The 18,458-nt window shown below is 39.1% G+C and overlaps 1 protein-coding gene across 1 annotated transcript in view; it reads right to left on the reverse strand.

Moving 5' to 3' along the window:
- KCNIP4 (potassium voltage-gated channel interacting protein 4) overlaps positions 1–18,458 on the reverse strand; it is a 1,318,263-nt gene that overhangs the window by 1,200,232 nt on the left and 99,573 nt on the right. The gene's annotated exons all lie outside the window — the stretch shown is intronic.

An 18,458-nucleotide genomic window follows, 5' to 3' on the forward strand; every position in this document is an offset into this window, starting at 1 on the left:
TCAAGAGAAAGACACTAAAACAGTCATTTTGTAAAATAAACAAAACCTACAAACATCAAATACCTTCAAGACCTCAATAAAATAATTCATTTTAAAGGAATATTAGAAATCCTTATATTTGGTCACGATCTCATGCAGCTCTTTAGGACTTAACTTACAAAACAGTATTTCCCAAGCCAGCAGAAACAAATAACAAAATCCTTGGGCAGAATCTTCTTATCCCAGCAACTCAGACAGAAGCATTTTGATTGGTTACTAATCTGGGTGATACTTGCTATAGAGGCCAATTACTTTCAGTTCTATAGTCTTTTCACTTTTAAACTTTAAAAAATGATATAAAATGATATTGTTTCATTTCAGTTTGAACCAGATAAGATTACTTTGAAATAGGGGATCATCCTATTCAACTCAGTTCATCTATTCCAAGTCAAGCATGCTCCAGTTCTCATGAGTTTTCACTCAAACACTACACATTCTTCCAATAACTAGGTACTCAACACCTGTGCAAGATTCTAAACTGACTGACACATATACATGAAAAATGCAGACAAAATCCCCTGTTACCATGAAGCTTATAGTCACACAAAGTAGACTAACATAGACCAAAATTAACCCTCCCATATACCAATTTATGATATATTACCACATCTATCATAAATGTGGTAATATTAATGTATGATTGATTCAGTACTTTGGAGCTAATAAGTTTCCTGTGAGTGTGAGGAAAACACTAACAGGGCGGGGTTCAATCCCCAGGTCAGGAAGATCCCCTGGAGGAGGGCATGGCAACCCCATTCCAGCATTTCTTGCTATAAAATTCTATGGATAGAGGAGCTGGCAGGCTACAGTCCATGGGGTTGCAGAGTCAGACGTGACTGAGCGTGCACACAGCACACCCATAAGCAAGTAAAGGACCTTGCTTGCTTTTGTGAAGGGAGAAATGATACCTGACTTTAGAGAAAAAAGGAAAAAAGATAAAAATGAGTGTGAAATATGCTGACTTTCTAAAATTTAGATTCTGCTAGGAGAGGGAGGAGGAGGCCCAGCAGTGAGTATAGGGGAAGAGGAGGATACAGGGAAAGTGCTGCCAAGGCTCAGAGGTACCAGGAATTCATACAAACTACAGCTACAGGGATAAGGAGGAACTCAGAACTTAAACTCAGGATCTCAAGACACCAGAGCGCAGTCCCACAGGGGGAGGGGACCCGAAAATAGTCCCCTCTATGCTGAAGGGGGCTAATTTCTGGGAACCTAGCCACATAGAATATTTGTAAAAGGGCTTTCAGATGAATGGAAAGTGAATAGAAAAATGAATAGCAGATGAATAGGAAAGAAAAAGCTAACTTGAAAGGCACTTTTTTTTTTTCCTGTTAGAATACATAAATAAATGGGGAAGGAAATACTGATCGGGAAACCAGATGCAAGAATCCTCATCCCAGTTCTGCCTTAATAATCCTTCTGATTTTAAATCAATAATTTCATATCTATATGCTGTGTACCACAGTTTCAATATAAAGTGGATAGACATTAAAAAAATCTTACAATTCAGTAAATGTACTAGATTTGATGGTGTGTAGGTGATTGCGTGAGTTTTTAAATGACTTTTGTATAGTAAAAGAAAAACGCCTTTGGAAAAGTCAATGACAGCAAGGTCCTGCATTTCCACTGCAGAGCCACAAACAGAACCACATATGCATTTGGATTGTTTCATCTGCCGTGACAACATTGGTTATTATTACAGCTTATGACATGGCCTTATTTTTCTTTTTGAAATAGGGTCCTACTTTAAGAAATATTTTGTTCCAAACATGCTTACTTTTTAGTGTAACCAACTGGTGCCTTTTCCAATGTCAGCTGGCAATAAAGTACTATGAGAGAAATAGATGAATCTAGCTAAATATATTTCCTTTCACTTTAACAAACACAGGACTTTCCTTGGAGGGCCAGTGGTTAAAAATCTGCCTTCCAATACAGGAGATGGGGTTTGATCCCTGGTCAGGGAACTAAGACTATGGCCTGCCAGGCTCCTCTGTCCAGTGGAGTTTCCAAGCAAGAATATTGGAGTGGGTTGCCAGTCCCTCCTCCAGGGGACCTTCCAGACCCAGAAATCAAACCTGGATGTCCTGTGTCTCCTGCACTGGCATACCTCTCCACCACCTGGGAAGCCCGCAAGAACTCTGTACCGGATTCTAAACCCCCGAGATTTGTTGGTGCCTCTCTTCGCCCCACGGCCCCTTCCTCTTCTGTCAATCCTGAGACCTGTCCCCACCATGGAATCCAACCCTGTAATGTGTGATGTATCTCCAGTGCAGAGTCTGGGGAATTTACGCCTCAGTTCTTTGGTTGTTTTCTTCTCAGTTCAGTTGCTTAGTCATGTCCGACTCTGTGTGTGACCCCATAGGCTGCAGTATGCCAGGCTTCCTTGTCCATCACCAACTGCTCTCAAGCATCTAGTGTTTTTTTGTTTGTTTCTAATGGTTGATGTGGAGTTTCCTGGTCTATGCCTGACACCATTCCATGAAAACTGAAAAAAGAAAAGGTCTTTTGCATGTTCCTCAAAAATCCTTCTATGTTTCTAATAAGATTTCTTTAACTTTAGCATAAGACAATATGTGGTTTACAAAGTATTTTGTCCTTCTTATAAATGATCACTCTATGTCTCAGGTTCAGCTCTGTTACATAGAGTTTATGTAAAGACTATTACATAGTCTTTATGTAAGACTACGTAAGATAATACATAGATAATAGTCTCTACTATTCCACGAACGGAATAGAGAAAGAGTCGATGGTGCTGTCCTGAGCACAGTAAATGCCTGATAAACATTAGCTGTTATCATTACAATAAACACAAAGTAGACATTACTATAGATTCTAAAGATGGTTAAACTGAGTCTTGGTGAGGTTTAACTAACTTGCCATATGGATGCAAAATGGACTAAATCTAGAGCTTTAAGACTGAACTAACTGAGTTGAGTCCTGGCTGTGTGTCTGTCATTTTATTTTATTTTTAAACTTTACATAATTGTATTAGTTTTGCCAAATATCAAAATGAATCCGCCACAGGTATATTTGTAAAGTATATTGAGGAAAAAAGAGGCCAAGAGTAACAAAAGAAAACCTACTCTTACATTTAGCATTATTTGCTATTCCCTATATATCAAAATAAGTATACATTATTTACAGCATGTTTTATATACAAGATTTATATATCATATTTTATCTATAATATAGTTTATTATTTATACACTATTCATATTACATTATGGTTATATTTATGTTATATTCAGTGTGCAATGATGGTACTTTAAGTCAAATAGAAGCATTATGCTCTTTTTATAAATAATCATCTCCCCCCTGACCTACATGAGTTAGAGAGGAAATGCTACCAAGAACTCATTCCTTAATCTTTCATTCAAATGAGTATGCATTAAACATCACTGAAAGTGAAAGTTGCTCAGTCGTGTCCGACTCTGCGACCCCACGGACTGTACAGCCCATGGAATTCTCCAGGCAAGAATACTGGAATGGGTAGCCTTTCCCTTCTCCAGGGGATCTTTCCAACCCAGGGATCGAACCCAGGTCTCCTGCATTGCAGGTGGATTCTTTACCAGCTGAACCACAAGGGAAGCCTGAGGCAAAAGAGATTGACAACTGACAAGAGAAAGAAAAAATACAGAGAAACATATAAACAATTCATTACAACCCAGTAAGGTCACTGGTCAGGAAGCCCAGGGAGTCAGCCCAGGAAGGTTCCAGACTGTAACTCACTGGTTTATTTGGCCAATGTTTACTAGGTTCCCTTCTAACTCGTGCCCTAGTTCCCCTCCAGGAGATAAGTATTGTGAACAAAGCAAGATCGATGCCTTCCATATGGTAACTCACAATCTCAATGAAACCCACAACTCCAACATACACACCCAGGGACAGAGCTATTCAGCTATTTACCAAAGATTCTGGAAGAGTTGACAGTGTTTCCCTCTTCGTCTCACTTTCTCATTCACATTTAATTTAATCAGAAAGAGTCTCAATGGAGCTTCAGCAGAGCAAAGCAACAAAACAACCTGGAACTTGATTTGCTAATTGCTTTGATTTAGGTCAACATTTTTAGCACAGTCCACAAGCTAAATGCTCTCTAAGTAGACAGAGCATGCAGCCCCGTAGAGACTAAGCTTCCCGTGAAATTCTGCCTGGAAACCTAGCACTCTGGAGGCTGTTTAGAGCACATCCCATCAGTAATTCAGCATTACACCTGAAGCATTTTTGCTTTAACCAGGCTCTGTAGGCAACCAATTTGTAGATTTTTTTTTCTACCTTTTTATGTTTACATATTTAACTGGAATTCCGAACATTTTATCCTATACCCCTGCCTTAGCCCACTCAAAACATGATTTCAAAACTATTCACCTTCCTAGCTAAAATAACAAAGAGCACGATTTTCTTGCTGTAAGAATTCCCCACAAGAGCAAAAGCAAATCAGGATATGTAACTTGGGTGACAAGAAACTTGGAAAAAGCTTTTTAACATATAATCCCAAATCCTTTCCTCAAGAACATCTTTGTTAACAGAGCTTTGCTTTGCTGAATTAGAAAAAGAAATCTTTCCAGAATAGTACTAAGACTGAACAAGTTTCTTTGGGTTCTCTGTATTTGAGAAAATTGAACCACTTTGGTCCCGCGTGCCTTTAAATTCTGACTTTTGATTCCCTAATTTGTAAAACACTTCAGCTGCCTTGCCAGCCTTGCCAGCAGAGGGTCCTGTAACATAAGGCAGTGTTTGGAAAAGTACAAAAAAGCTATAAATCAGTATGATGTCACTTCGGGTTTTAGGTCGCTAAGAAATTTCTGCCTGTCACTTTGGAACCAGTGAGATACAGTAGGAAAAATACTGGCCTGGAAATTAAAAGACTTAAGAGAACTGGTGGCTCAGATGGTAAAGAAGCTGCCTGCAATGCAGGAGACCTGGGTTCGATCCCTGGATTGAAAAGATCCCCTGGAGGAGGGCATGGCAACCCACTCCAGTATTCTTGCCTGGAGAATCCCCATGGACAGAGAAGCCTCATGGGCTACAGTCCATGGGGTAGCAAAGAGTCGGATACAACTGAGGGACTAAGCATAACACAGCACAGCACAGCACAGCACAGGAGAAATGAGTTTTAGTTTGGTTTATCACTAATTGGCTGATTGAGCCAAGAACAAATCATGTGATGAGCTGTAAGTTTCATCCTCCCTATTTAGGAGAGGACCTGACTGTATTATTCCCAAGTCCCTTTTCATTGATAAGAATCAGTGTTTAGGTGATCGTTTGTTGATTCGCTTAGCATTTGCTGAGCACTTAATGTGCTCAGCACAGTATCAGTCATTGCGGAGCTGCATAGAAGAAGCTGACATCAAAATCTGACCAAATGTAGACATGAGTGGGGGAGGGGAAGGAGAGGGCAGACAATCTGAAAGAGTAGCATCGACATATATTCACTAACATGTAAAATGGGTAACTAGTGGGAATCTGCTATAAAGTACAGAGAGCACAGCTCGGTGGTCTGTGATGACCCAGAGGAGTGGGATGCGGGTGAGGGGATGAGAGGGAGGCTCAAAAGGGAGGGTATATAGTATACATATAGCTGACTCATGCTGTTATACAGGAGAAACCCATGCAACATTGTAAAGCTATTATATCCCAATTTAAATAAATAAAATGGATAACCAGCAAGAACTTACTGTATAGCACAGGGAAATCTACTCAATATTCTGTAATACCCTAAATGGGAAAAGAATCTGAAAAAGGATAGATACATGTGTATGTATTCATGAATCACTTTGCTGTACACCTGAAACTAACACATTGTTAATCAGTTATGTTCCAATATAAAACAAAAATGTAAAAAGCAAAAAAAAAAAATATATATATATATATATATAACCAAAGAGGCAAGACAACGTTATTAATCAACCAGGCTATAAGTACATGGAAATACCTGAGAAAAAATACATAAGTCTGTGGAATCAGTAAGCCAACAAAACCTGACAAGAATAAAACAGGCCTACAGGAGATCAGCCCTGGGATTTCTTTGGAAGGAATGATGCTAAAGCTGAAACTCCAGTACTTTGGCCACCTCATGCGAAGAGTTGACTCATTGGAAAAGACTCTGATGCTGGGAGGGATTGGGGGCAGGAGAAGAAGGGGATGACAGAGGATGAGATGGCTGGATGGCATCACTGACTCAATGGACGTGAGTCTCAGTGAACTCTGGGAGTTGGTGATGGACAGGGAGGCCTGGCGTGCTGCGATTCATGGGGTCGCAAAGAGTCCGACACAACTGAGGGACTGGACTGAACTGAACTGAACAAGGTAAGAACTAGCTCTGCAGTTATAGGCAAGTCACATAGCCTCTATGGACCTCAGTTACCTCATCTAGAAAATGAAGAGTCTAGGGTTATGTAATCATCTCCTTAGTTCTTTCAATGGTATCTAATGGAGTCACTTTTTTCCTACTCTATGCAAGGCCTTAGTAGCAAAGTTAGGGAAATAGGTCCTGTGACCACAAGTTTGGTAGCTAGGGACAGCCCCCACTTATGCCTGTCATCCCTCAGGAATTATTAATAACACCAACAGCACTCTCCCTCTCCCATCCTCCCTTTCCAAAATGGTTCAGTCTGAATGAACACTTAACAATCATCGTTGCTTCATGCTGTCACTTCAGTATCTGACTCTTTGTGACCATATGGACCATAGCCTACCAGGCTCCTCTATCCATGGGATTCTCCAGGCAAGAATACTAGAGTGGCTTTCCAATTTCCTACTCCAGGGGATCTTCCTGACCCAGGGATCAAACCCACATCTCTTACATCTCCTGCATTGGCAGGTGGGTTCTTTACCACCAGAGCCACCTAAGAAGCCCTACAATCATCATCCTAGTAATCACACACAGGTTGATAAGGCAAGATGGGAAAACAGTAACTGTCAAGGAAGGAACAGATACAAGTGCTTTAGAGCCTTGGAAGTGGAAGAATTAACAATCTGTTAGATTAGCTAAGGTATCATGCAGGAGTTGGGACAGGATTTAAACCTGAAAGGCAAGACAGCAGAGGGGAGGGGATTCAGCACAGTATCTATACTTATTGTTTAACTTCAAATTGCTTCCTACATTTTAATACACAGAGCAGGGTTGGAACCGTTTTTTCCCCTCAATGGCATATTTAACTTCACCATCCCCAAATCTTTATTGGCTTTCTTGTCTTTCCAGGGTCTATGATCCCAACTGCTTACATGCTCCTCAATGTACAGGTCACGAATGATGAAAGTATGGCTTATCCTGTGTGGCTCTAATAAGTCCCTTCTTATGGGATTTCAAGAATCTTCTTCTGGGGTCCACCTTTAGCACACCATTCTTTTTGCTTTAATTTTCTCTTTGGGAAATGTCAGTCACCTCCACCTTTTGCTAGAATTAATTCCCAACCTATATTTACAGCAATTGTGTAGAATCATGATGTCTCTTTTGGAAATCAGGCCCTTCTTTCCAGCAACTGGACATTGCCACTGAGATATCTACCCTTTGAACACTGGAGCTCAATCTCTAAAATGGCAAATGTGATGTCTGTTCTATGTAACTGCTATTAGCTGTTTAAATGTTTATCTGCCTTGAAAGCCTGGGCTATGTCTTAATCAATATGGAATCATCAGGGCCTTGTCTTGCACCTGACAGTGCCCAATAAATACTGTTGAACTGACATGACTGTTGCTTTTTATTTTCTGTTCTAACATTCGCCCCCTGCCAAACTCTTCCTATTTTTATCTCTGAATAAAGATGACAGATATCTCCACAATTTCAAAGGTGATTCAAACTTTGTCTTTATGCAACAGAGAGAACATTCACGCTACAGGAAGCTCAAAGAACCATCAATTGTTCAATTTTCAGTGTCAAGCTAACTCAGAATGGGGATATTCACAGCTGTATTTCCCGTTCCTATTTTTCCAGCATCATGGTCACCATGAGAGATTTTTAGCTCCTGACTTTCTCTATTCTTCTCTCCTCCCAGTGACTGTAGACTGACCTCCATTTGCTTTTCCCCCATCTGTTTCACAAAATCACTCAGCTTCTATTTTCATCTTTGCTTTCCAGCCTCTAAGCCTCTGAAGTCGTGACCTTTCAAGCAAATGTAGCAATGGTATCCATGCATCTTCTGATTGAAAATCAAAACTGAACCCATACATGGTATAATTATTCTGTGTGTGCAGGAGTGGTGTCTGTAGTTGCGGAAGCCAGATAATTGGATTTCAGATTACTGATAAAAATAAGCACATTCCACCTGAGCCCCGGCAGCCTTTTTTTTTTTTTTTTTTTTTCCCCTCTCTCTCTCTCTTTCCTCTTAGGACCCAAGAATCTTGAAACTTCAGTTCTTCCACAGGCTTTTATCCCTATACTATTGGCTTCTAGGTCCTTCCTGTTCTGTCTCTTGAAGGTCTTGAGCCCACCTCTTGACTTTTTCTCTGTATCTAACTTCACTTCTCCAATATGGGCCACTGTGATCATTCATCTGGCCATCTGGTCCTTAACTACTCTCTGCCTTCAATCATGCACTCTTCCCTCTGTCTCTCTCATAGTTACCATGTGCTCAGTCACTCAGTCTTGTCTGGCTTTTTGTGACTCCATGAACTGTAGCCTACCAGGGTCCTCTGTCCACGGGATTTCCAGGCCATAATATTGGAGTGGGTTGCCACTTCCTACTCCAGGAGATTTTCCCAACCTAGGGATTGAACCCCCATCTCCTATATCTGCAGGCAGATTCTTTACCACTGAGTCATCTGGGAAGCCCTTCTAGTTACCATAAAACTTTAGTTGGATTTGCCCTTCAAACACTCTGAACAAGGATTCCTAGCACAAATAATTTCCTTTAAAATTTCCATCAGTTACCAACATTGAAAAATTGGGCGATTTTCCATTAAAATGAGATTTTTGTCTTAACAGATCCAGCAGCATTTCCAGGTGGCCATAATCTGATGAAGCTGAGTAGTGGCTAACCTGTTAGGAAAGGACAGAAGCTGGGTGCCATGGTCTTCTTCACTCACTACTGTTCTGATGTCACCCGAGGGGGCCATTTATCATGTGTTGATATTTATCACCAGAGACACTTCATTCATTTATGGAGCCCAGCTGGTTCCTGGGGACAGTGGCCATTTGCAATCTTACAGTATGAGTCCACCAGATGTATCAGATCAGATCAGATCAGTCACTCAGTCGTGTCCAACTCTTTACTACCCCATGAATCGCAGCACGCCAGGCCTCCCTGTCCATCACCAACTCCCAGAGTTCACTGAGACTCACATCCATTGAGTCAATGATGCCATCCAGCCATCTCATCCTCCGCCGTCCCCTTCTCCTCCTGGCCCCAATCCCTCCCAGCATCAGAGTCTTTTCCAATGAGTCAACTCTTCGCATGAGGTGGGGGAAGCCAGAGGCCGCGGGTGGGAGGAGCTACCCCAAGCCCCCACGCCCTAGGCCAGGGGCGGTGTCCAGGAGGACCAACCCCACGCCGTGGCTGCGCGGGCACAGGAGGGCCTAGAGGAGCTATCCCACCTTGAATGTCAGGAAGGACTGCGGTGAGGAGATACCCCTCGTCCAAGGTAAGGAGCATTGGCTGCACTTTGCTGGGGCAGCCGTGAAGAGATACCCCATGCCCAAGGTAAGAGGAACCCAGGTAAGACATAGGTGTTGCAAGAGGGCATCAGAGGGCAGACACACTGAAACCATGCTCACAGAAAACTAGTCAATCTAATCACACTAGGACCACAGCCTTGTCTAACTCAATGAAACTAAGCCATGCCTGTCGGGCAACTCAAGATGCGCGGGTCATGGTGGAGAGAGCTGACAGAATGTGGTCCACTGGAGAAGGGAATGGCAAACCACTTCAGTATTCCTGCCTTGAGAACCAGATGTATAGATGCATAATAATAATTAGCAAACACTTAGATATACAAGTGAGGGGTAATTCCAAACCAGGCTGAAATTTATCTGTGGGTTCTCATTCAGGATATAAAGTTATGAGTGACTATCTTTACAAACATTTTCGTTAATATCTTACATCAAGTTTTATCATGGTGCCACATCTATAATTGGATATTTGGAGTGTAAAGGGACAACAAAGAAGAAAAATGGCTGGGAAAAAGTTTAATTTTTTGATAACTTTAAGAAGTACTTTTCCTGTCATTTTCTGCACTGATTACTAACACAAAGAGAAAAAAATGGAAGTGTCTCAGATTTCTTGGAAATGGAATTTAACTTAAAACTCTAGTGACCTAATTTCTGCTACATTTCATTCCCTAACTCTCTGTAGAATTTAAGTAGAAGTTATGGCTATGCAATGAAGGACACAACTCAAAATGTTAGTGATAATATTATATTAAAACTTTCTTTTAGAAGCAAAGGTATTTTTAATATACAATAATATCTTACAACGAAGTGACACTTTAAAAATAAAGTTAAAACCAAGTTAACCTGGTATCATTGTGTGTACTTTTGCTATTAACATTCTTTTAAACTAAAATTTTAATACAGCTTCAAAATTTTCCCCATAAACAAGAATCAAAGAATTTTTTCTTCCTGTAATAATTTTTGGAATATCCTACTGATAATTGCTTTAAGACAACATATATGTCTGACATTATTTTAACTGGTAAATGAAATCAGAATATTCTAAGCCATATTTTTATAATGTACTGGTTGTTTGGTGCTATTAGAACTGCAGTTAGAAAATACTGAACATTTAGAAAAATAAACATTATAATAAAACTACAGGATTTGAGGAGTAGAGACAGGATTACATAGGATTATCTCGATTCTTGAAAACAACCCGAAAGCAACATCAGCCATAAAGGAGATTCTGGAAAACACTGCTCTTAGAAAAGGAAACCTAATCAGACATAGGGTATAAAACCAAAAAAAAATATGTGTAAATAACATCCTTTATATAAACATTCATAACCTGACAGATTGTTACTGAAATAGTCCCCCCTTTCACATTTGGCAGAGCTCAGGAAATTTCATGATTTTTTTGTGTAAGCAGGCAGAATGGTCAAGAGAGACATAACTCACAGTTACCACTGTTCCGCAGTCCCTATAAGGACCATTTTCCCTTATTTAATTAGCCTTTAATGTGCTATTAGACTAACAACCACTTACTTAGAACAGTGTTTCATTTATGAAAAGAACCATCTCTAGAGCTTTATTTTTGCAGCTAGAGAGTTGTTATCAATTTGTTTCTGAAAAGAGTTTAAGAAAGTGAATCAAACTGGTGTTGCATCAAACATCGTCAAACAGAAGTTTATGTATTTAATACCAAGAAGTAGCTTGATGAAGAACTTAAAGGGTTTAAAATGTTTCAAATTTCTGGTAAGTATAATTTTAAGTTATTAAATTTTTTCCCTATTCTTTGCAAAAGAGTGTGATTATCTCATCTCACTTAAATATGCTTAAAGAGAACTTAAATAATGGAGTATGAATTCTATGAGGATATCTCAGCCACACTTAAGATAGTTGACTACCATGTGTACTCAGATTTCTACTGACAAAAAATAATCAGGTGAAATTTTTTGTCCTTAAAGGAAATTTAGAGCCTAAACCTCATGTGGATGTCCCCCATGCACAAAGTCACATACATACCCTACATGGATATAAGAATACAGACACAGATACAACTCTCGGACTCTGCTAGCATCACAGTCTATAGTCATTCTTTTATTTTGCTATATCTTGGAACTGATTAATTTCTTCTATGTATACAGAATTCTGACATTTTATCTTCTTAATCTCTAAGTTGCATATTCTTCCCATCCAGCCAACTCTCATCTTATTCCACAATTCTCAGTGCTACAAAAGACAACCATACTTTCCAGCACAGAACAAACTGCTCAAGAACATCAAAGTTATAGCATATGTTAGGCACACATGGATATTAAAGACTGAGTATTTTGTCAATTAGTCAATCTGTAAAGTCCTAGAATTTATCATCTCCCCTCTGTAGTTATATATGCTCATTGTAGGCATGCTTCTCATATTTCAAATATTAAAAACTAGGACTTATTTCTTCAAAGATTTTTTTCAAGTATAACAATATTTAACTTCACAAAATTCAGTAGTTTCAAGGGTTAACAGATTTTGGTGAATTGATACAATCATTTGAATTAAAAAGTCAAATCAAACCTTAAAATCATCTCCAATGCCTTTAAAAAAAAAACTTTTTGTTTTATATTGGGGTATAGCTGATTAACAAATAATGTTGTGACAGTTTCAGGTAACAGTATAGGGATTCAGCCATACATATGTATGTATCCATTCTCCCCCCAATTCCCCTCCCATTCAGGCTGCCACATAACATCTAGCCGAGTTCTGCGTTTAATGCCTCTTTTTATCATTTCATATCTGATCCATCATTCTTTGACTCAACCTTTGAGATATGTCTGGAATCTACACTTACCACCTGCACTGCTATTACTTAGTCCAAAACCTCCTCCTTACAATGACCTTCAGTTGGTTTTCCTTCTTGGCTGACACAATAGTCTAAGTGATCTTTTTAAAAACATAGCTCAGAACATGTCATCTTTCTGCTCAAAAGTCCTCACATTGCTTCTCTCTCTACTAAGAATAAAATCCCATCTTAACCATGGGGCATGTTCTGAACCCAGCATACATCACCTGTCTTCCTCTCATTCCCCACTGCCTACTCTAGTCTCCTTGATCATCTTGCTGCCCTTTGACTAGTCCAGACACAATCTCTCCTCTGAGCTCTTTATATCTGTTCACTCTACTGTGAAGTCTCCTCTCAGATACTGGCCTGCACAGCACCCTCTTGTCATTCAGGTCCAAATGTCATCTCCTCTGCAAGGCCTTATTAGCCATCTAATCCAAGTGAGCATCTCCATCTTCACCCTCTGTGAATTTAGATTGCTTCACTTTGCTTCTTAGAGAAATTTAGCATGTACAATAGTTAGCATACCTAGTATCCATATAGAGGGGACAGAGACAGAAATGATATCCAAGACCTTATCTATTCATTCAACACAACATTTAACATTCTTTGTACCAGACACAGTCCTAGACAATGATGATACAACCGACAATCAAATAAACAAACATACTCGGCCTGTTAGTCGCTCAGTTGTATCTGAGACCCCATGAGCACTAGCCTGCCAGGCTCCTCTGTCCATGGGATTTCCCAGGCAAGAACAGTGGAGTGGGTTGCCATTTCCTTCTCAAGGGGATCTCCCCAACTCAGGGATTGAGCCCTGGTCTTCTGCATTGCAGGCAGATTTGTTATCATCTGAGCAACCAGGGAAGTCTGAGCCACTTGACCTAAGGGAGCTTATATTTCTAAGCAAGAGAGATGGATAAGAATAAATGAAGATGGCAGTGACTGCTATGGAGACAAAAAAAGCAGGGGAAGTGGAGGGGTAATGTAGGACAGAGCAGTTCTGTCTGTCATTGGAGGAGGCAGGGAACACTTTGTTGAGAAGATGACATTTGAATAAGGGCTATATTTGTCCTGATCACTTTTGATTCCCAGTCTGACTGTAGGTATTTAGAATAAGTATTTGCTGAATGAAATGGATAAATGAAATGAAAGTAGAATTCCCAAGTGTGCATCTTACTAAAAAAAAATTAAATGTCTATATTGCTGTTTTTGACAGTATCACCAAAAAATGTTACTCTATGGGAAAACTTATTCTTTAGCAAAGGCAACCCAGAGTCAACTTCATACAATTCCTAGGCAGCTTTTTGTAAGTGTGTTATCCATATAAACGGTTTATGAACCTCACAGATTAAATCCTTTTAATTGTACAAATGGTCTATCTCAGAAAGTGATAGAAGATATATTTTAAATATTCATGGATGCAGTAAATAGCAATAGCGTTCTGCCTTCCTACCTGTGGGAGTGGGCATGTGACATATATCTGAAAAATCAAATATGCACCATCCTCTCTCAATTTTTATTTGTCCACAAGGGAGTACACGCTCAAGTCGCTTCAGTCATGTCCAACTCTTTACAGCCCTATGGACTGTACCCACCAGGCTCTTCTATCCATGGATTCTCCAAACAAAAAGACTGGAGTGGATTGCCATGCCTTCCTCCAGGACCTTTCCAACCCAGGTATCAAACTCACATCTGCCTGCATCTTCTGCATTGCAGGCATATTCTTTACCCACTGAGCCACCTTGGAAGCCCCCATAAGGGGGCAGGTTTATAATAACAATCAGATAATTAGATCCCTACCATTATTTTTATATTAATATATAGATGGGAAAGGAGAGTGTCACTTTTCCTTTCAGAACAGAGAAGAAAGAATGAGATAAATTTAAGAATGCTAAAAGCCATCTTACCCATAGCATGTAGGGTGAACAAGACTAGTCCCGACAGCATGCAGGTTTGAGAGCAAGAAAAAGCAAGGGAGAATAAGATAAGGTAAGGAGGATAAGAGAGAAAAACTCGTCATGGTTTTGTTTGAGCTCCTAGATGCAACCATACCTGAAACTGTCCCATCATTTCCACCTGCTCTTTTTAGCTGTGGAATTCGAAATTAGTCTGAGACTTGTGATTAAAGCCGACCTATGAACACATATTTACAAGCTAAAGGACTTAACATGTAATATATATGATATATATTATGTATGTATCAGTTTTGCTTGGCAAATGCAAATATTAAACAAATTACAATTTTACTTTGCTTTAAATGCAAAAGCATCTTTGACTTTGCTATATTATACTTAAAGATATATAACAATTCTGTGAGACTTTTACTGAGTGACTTTGTTACATAATTCACACAAGATAAATATTTGCACATGCCCATGGACTCACACTGTTGGGATATGATAATCAAAAAATGGGTTACAATATTCAGCATACTTCCTCACTATGAGGTATAAGCTAAGCTGTTTGAATTCCATTTATGTTGCTTCTTACTTAACTTCCATGGATAATACTGCAGTCTATTTTAAACAAAATGAAAATGTCTCACATGTTTGTAAGGAAGGTACACACAATATATTATAAAGAATTTTATTATCAAGAATATTGAACACAATAACTCCTTTTATTTCTGTCACCTAGTGATGCAAACATGCTTTTTCATAATAACTTCTTTCATGGCTAACTTATTTTTGCATGTGCACTTGACGAAAGACTGCCATGCACATGACGATGCCCCATACGAATAAGCAATGAGAAGATATCATGTATGGGTCATGTATCAACACTGCCAGATGGGAAATCCCAGGATTTCTCCAGTTATTAGACATCTGTCACTCATGCTTATGTCTAGGTTGTCAGAAAATGGAAAGTATTAGAAAAAGAGATTTGTTTTTCAGTGAGAGAGACTAGGAATGCTTCTTCTCACTCAAACCCTGACTTTGATTCACATATCTGGTGTTGGATAAAAGGATTCTGTGGCTACACTTAAGATTTTTCAAAAAGCAGAAGCCCCATTTGGGATTAACAGAGGCAAACCATCATATAAAGGATGAATAAACAAATCCTACTCTATAGCACAGGGAACTATGATCAGTACCCTGTGACAAACTACAGTGGAAAAGAATATGGGGGCCGGGGAGGAGAAATGAACATGTACTTGTAAATCAGCTAAGAAAGAAAAAAAAAAAAAAGAAGGAGGAGGAGCTCCTGGAATCCCTCAGGCTGAGCACCAAGTCCTTATAGCAAAGATCCAAAACCCTGAAAAGGTAAGTTCACAAAAGTAATTTTAATGACCTCCCAGGAAGAAAAGAGAGAGAAAGACTGGCAGGTAAACCTAAGTTCAGGAAGTCGGTTTCTCTACCAGATCTACACAGGGACAATTCAGTTTAGTATATCCCACCTGTTAATGGGATATTTTGGCCAATACTTTGGTCACCTGATGCGAAGAACTGATTCATTGGAAAAGACCCTGATGCTGGGAAAGATTGAGGGCAGGAGGAGAAGGGGACAACAGAGAATAAGATGGCTGGATGGCATCACCAACTCAACGGACATGAGTTTGAGTAATTTGGTGATGGACAGGGAGGCCTGGCATGCTGCAGTCCATGGGGTTGCAAACAGTCAGACATTACTGAGTGACTGAACTGAACTGAATCTGTTAATGATGCAACTTTCACAAGGTGATGCTTCAAGAAACAAATGAGATGGTTGAAACAACTTTTTAAAAAATTTACGCTTAGTGATGAAACCATGTGTTTTCCCAAGGAGCTATAATTAGAAGCTGACTTTTTTTCCCCCTATGTCATATTTCAACAGTTTAAAAGTCACACATATAAGTAATGCTCATTCAAGAAAAGAGAAAAAATATTACATAATGAGTTTCTTTTCAGAGTGATGATTCATCTGTTTGACTTCTGAAAGGTGGATACTCTCAAAAAACAATAAATGATTCAATCATTTACTAACCTACTGAGACACAATCGCTCTAAAAAAAATAAATAAAAATAAAATCACTTCCATTATTAACAGAAACAAAGGAGGGAAAAGGAGGGAGGGGAAGAGGAAGAAAAGAGGGAGTCAAGAGTGATGTTGGGGAGGGAAATGAAAAGGAAATCCCAAAGGAAACAAGATCAACCTAAAATTCATTACTTGATGTATCATTTTCTAAATTTCACACTGAAATATGACAAATGAGATTATTTTAAAATTACTAGAAAGGTTTCAATCACACATTCACCAAAAAAGAAGAAAAGCTGTTAAGAATCTATCTATAAAGTGACTTTGACAAACTCAATAAAAAGTAAATTTAAACCCCAAAATAAACGCCATGAGACTAGAAGAATTGTTTCTGAAATGATTGCCACAGCTGCCTGGTGGCTTTAAATAAAACTTTCAGAGTTATATTCTTGAGGCTTGCTAATTGAAGCGATTTGCTTTGCTACATGTATAAATACATAGTACTGTTAATCAGCAGCTTAAATCAAAATTGGTACAAACACTATGAACTGAGACTTTGTTTGTAAACCATCTTTGGATTCAGGCAATTCACAGCAAGTCTTCTCCATTAGCACGGCTAGCTGAAATCTGTTATATAAAATTGCTTCCTCCCTTATTCCCCAAGGGGTACCAGGGTCATGCCATATGCTGAGCGCTTATTCAAAGAAAGAAGCAGGAAGCAGTCCCACTGCTTAAATAAGCCTGCTGTCCTTTGCCATCATATGTGAGGGGAGCTACTGTTCCCATCCCCAGTACAGATGGCCCCAAGTGGAGGCAGGTCTGGCTATGGGAAGTCAAAATACTAGGAAATGCCTTAATCTCCTCTCTTTTACCGTTGGTCCCTTAAAACATTCTTCAAAAGAATAGCCACTTGCATATCATAGGATGCCTAGCAGGAGGGTTCAAAGAAATGGAAAAGGAAAACATGCTTCCTCTATCCATGTGCATCAATAATTACAACAAAAATACACTGTCTAAGAGTACAGGTAAAAATGTATTTGTTTCAGAAAGAGAGCAACACTTCTAATCCAATTCCACCCCCATCTAGAGCTCAGTTTGGAATCCTTTATTACAGTGCTTTCAGGATTACTATAAGGCAGACTATCAAAATTATTTAAGTGTGTGTCTTTCTCCCTCACTAGATTATACTGAAAACTGTAATCTAAATCACAGTCTGCCATGACACACTGCAAACAAGAGAGATGCAATAAATTGTTGAATTAAACAGAACTGGTTCAGTGCTATGAACTGGAGGAAGGTGTCATTTAAATAACACATCCAACTGCAAATAGGAATGGGTCTCACTTTTTACAAAAAAAAAAAAATGTTTACCATAAATGGAACTTGCAGAGAGCATGCATACTATTGATGTAGATAGATAGCAGAAACCATTGATATAAATCACTAAGATCAGTGTTAACCTGCAAATTCCCCACCACTACATTTTTTTGTTTCTATAATTCAAAATGTACATATGAGTGTAATATTGTTTCTACAGTAGACCAAGCCACTGGCCAGCTCAGCACTGGCCCATCCAAGGTAATCATGCTGATAAAGCTGACAGCTGAACTCACTTAAAATGGAAAAAATCAAGGTGCTGGAGGGTCCTTTAACATAAGCCACAGCTAGACCACACCATCCCATGTCAAAAAATGACTCTCACCAAATCTGAGTAAGTTCCTTTGATGACAAGCACCATAATTCTGGTAATCACTTGAATTTGATGACATAGTCAGTCTAAAATGAGTCTTCTCATCCAAATTTTCTTCATTTTTACAGAGCCATATTCTTTTTCACAATGAGTAGAGGAAAGAAAATCATTTGGAACCTCCTAATTTACAGACATGGTCTACATTTTTAAGTGTTTAAATAATCTTCAGGAACCCTTCCAGGTCATTCTCCCTACTAAATTCACAAAAAAATTACTTTCCTATTACCGTGATTATTACCTTAGTTTTTAAATCATCTTTTACTCAATGTAAGATAAAGCTTAAGAATCTTATA

Source organism: Bos indicus, chromosome 6, assembly GCF_029378745.1.
Source record: "Bos indicus isolate NIAB-ARS_2022 breed Sahiwal x Tharparkar chromosome 6, NIAB-ARS_B.indTharparkar_mat_pri_1.0, whole genome shotgun sequence".
Taxonomy (NCBI): Eukaryota; Metazoa; Chordata; class Mammalia; order Artiodactyla; family Bovidae; genus Bos; species Bos indicus.